Source organism: Aquarana catesbeiana, linkage group LG03 (genome assembly GCF_042186555.1).
Source record: "Aquarana catesbeiana isolate 2022-GZ linkage group LG03, ASM4218655v1, whole genome shotgun sequence".
Classification (NCBI taxonomy): domain Eukaryota; kingdom Metazoa; phylum Chordata; class Amphibia; order Anura; family Ranidae; genus Aquarana; species Aquarana catesbeiana.
In genome coordinates, this window is record NC_133326.1 from 694349674 (window position 1) to 694353067 (window position 3394).

Sequence of the window (3394 nt, forward strand, 5' to 3'; positions counted from 1 at the left end):
GGCATTGTGTACTATTGACATGTAATTGCTGTGATTGGTCACAGAAATCGCATGGCACCAGGGATGGCCTGGTATGATGATTTGTCTACCACTTTGTCTAGTGGATACAGCAGGTGACAGATCACGCTGCTACGTGAACCTTAGGGTGCATTTAAGGCCTGCACCTGGAGCATGTCATATGATGTCCACCCAGGATAACAGTACTCCGTCAGTGGCCGTCATTTTACAATTGACTGAGTGGGAAGTGATTAAAGTGTAACTAAAGGCAAAACAGGAAGAGTTATAACGCTGGTCAGTTTGTTTTTCCCTTCACTGCGTGTCCTATAGCCAAAACAGGAAGTGAGAGATACTCCCTTCCATGTGAGGGAATCTTGGGGTGGCACAAAAGTCACCAGAACTATTATCCCCATTGAAGGATTTCCCCTCTATTACTGTGGTGTCAACCCAAAATTTGGAATCTTCTTTCAATAATAATGGTAAACCGGACACACGCAGAGGGTGAATCTTCCTAGCAAGGGCACAGATAGAAATGCAAACTGACAGAGGTTATAATCCCTCAGGACTTTAGTTATACTTTAACTCCTTTCTACCCATAATCTGTAAAAGGTTTCCTTAACCTCCCTGACAGTATGATTATGTCAGATTTTTGATGCTGAAAGTGGTACATTGTTTTGCATGGAAATTTGGTGTTTTATAATGTAAGCCTGTAATTCTTAGGAATAATTCACTTAAATCTGTCCAAAGAGTCTAGTAGACATTCCGGGTATGATGAAGTTTGAAACACAAAATCATAAATTATAATATAATAAATAACTATATATAATTATCAAAAGTAATAATATAATAATAATAAAATGTATTCAATTTAACGCAAAAACACTGAAATTTGCTCAGTTGCAGAATTGTAGCTGTCATTACTTTTAGTGTCTGATGACAAATTTCCCCACAAATCACTATCGCTCAATTCTGCAAGTGATTCTAATTTATTATCGCCGTTTTCAAGATGGTCTAAAACCGCTTTTGACGTAAAGGGACACTTTTTGCTTGCTATGGACATTCTCCAGTTTACAGGCAGAAAGAACAGTATTTATAATATAAAACTGCATGCAGGGCACTGGACAAAGCACTAGGGACAAAAGGGATGTGAAATAATGTGATACAGTAATGTAATCTGTAAGATTACAGTGTACTGTATGTGTTCTGTTTTTTTGCACTTTTTGAATTTCCCGCCAGGCTCCGTCCCCATGCGTCGCCCCACTCGTAGGGAACGGAGCCCGGCATACTGAGCATCGGGTGGAGGACACAGCCACCTCACACAGCGGGGGGGACATTGCAGAATCCTGGGGATAAGGTAAACAACTCCCCTGGATCCTGCGATGCAGCCCAGAGTGTGGCTCGGGGTTATCGCTCTTGGTATGGAAAATTCATCCCGAGCCACACTTGGGAATACCGCTAAGAAGGTTAAATTGTTCTCACTTAGAGCTTACACCTGTGTCTGCCACTAGTTCTGTTACAGTACTGTGTCTAACGGATCAAGAATCAATCACCATGACATTATAGTGATCACATGACATTGTTTAGAAACAAGCCAATTACTAAGACTGGAGAGTGCAACATCTAGTGGAGATGTGCATGGTAGTCAAATCTGCTTTTAACTTTAGTTTGTTCAATTAAACTTTGACAAAAAAATGCAGAGGTCCACCAGATTTTGCACTCCCTGGGTTTTAGTAAATCAACCCCAAAGTTGTGTTACTGGCAGGATTGCAATGTGAAAACAGATGAAAAAAAACATGAAAAAAATAAATTATACCACCAACACATGTAAGGTCTGCAAAGCTGCAACATATTACATTTTTGTTTTGGGTTTAGGTTCAGTTAGATGAGGAGGAACATAATGAGCCTAACATAATGTAATGTTTCTGCTATCACTGTGGTTATTAAATATCATTAGAAATACAGTATCAGTTGATATTTTGAATAATTTATTCTACTTTTCCTAATCAATGTAGGAGGCTAACATAACTTTAGTAACAGAATTTATCCTCCTGGGATTTCAGAATACCAAAAGCATTAAGATTTTTCTCTTCTTCCTCCTTCTTGTGATCTACTGCCTTACAATCTGTGGAAACCTTCTGATCATTGTGCTGGTGTTCTACTGCAAGAATCTTCAAAGTCCCATGTACATCTTCCTCACCCAACTCTCTATGAATGATATCTTGTTAACAACGGACATCGTGCCCAACATGCTTCATGCTTTAGTGAATACACATGGGACAATCACATTTATGGGTTGTATTACTCAGTTGTATTTTTTCAGTGCTTCAGAAACATCAGAGTGTTTTCTTCTCATGGTCATGTCCTATGACCGTTATTTGGCCATCTGTAAACCATTGCATTATGGTTCCATAATGAAAATTGCTTTCAGCCAAAAGTTAGCAGCTTTGTCTTGGATATTAAGTTTTTCTCTGATACTGATTGACATTTTAACCGTGTCTAATTTACAGTTTTGTGGTTCAAATATTATTGACCATTTTTTCTGCGATCTTTCTCCACTACTTACACTTTCCTGTTCAGATACCTACATTGTTCAGATAGAAGTTGTCTTATTAAGTGTCCCTGTGATAATAATTCCTTGCTTAATTATTTTAGCATCCTATATTTACATTGTTATTACCATAGCAAGAATTCCATCCAACATAGATAGGCAGAAGGCCTTCTCTACCTGCATTTCTCATCTGACTGTGGTCTTCATATTTTACGGAACTCTTTTCACTGTCTATACTCTGCCAACCAGTGGACAATCATCCCACCTAGCTAAGACCCTATCCCTGTTGTACACCGTGGGGACACCTTTGATGAACCCTATCATATATAGCCTGAGGAACAAGGACATCAAAAAAGCTTTAGCTAAAGTAATCAGTGCAAACATTTCATGTTTTGACAAGTCGTATTGATCAAATGTGAATGTGTCTTTACATTTAAATCATTTTAATTATTTGATCAAGATTTTCTTTTCTTTATTAGATCAAGTCATTGTTGATGCACAGAGGCTCAACAGAAAGTGAAAACAAATTCTACAATAAAGATGGCAGTCATTAAGATTATGTGTGTTATACATATTGTCGGATTTAGCTTAAAATGGATAGTTTTACGAGAATTCGGTCAACTCAGCAATATGTGGTTTTGTTTTTGTATTTTGCCCACTTCTATTTATACAAACAGCAACACAATGCAGTGGTATGCCCATGCAAAGGCTGTTTAGCACACAGTTATGTTTATTCCTCCAGTCTTCGCCCCTCTACTGATCTTGTTCCATAATCTACCAGACTAGACCTCTAACCTGCTCACACACAGATTGAAGCTTGCTTAAAAGTCTTAACAGGAGCCCAGTTGG

The 3394-nt window shown here is 38.4% G+C and overlaps 1 pseudogene; it reads left to right on the forward strand.

The window, feature by feature from the left end:
• The first annotated feature begins 2003 nt into the window (after nt 1-2003).
• LOC141134238 (olfactory receptor 11L1-like) lies at nt 2004-2954 on the forward strand (annotated as a pseudogene).
• Nucleotides 2955-3394: the final 440 nt, after the last annotated feature.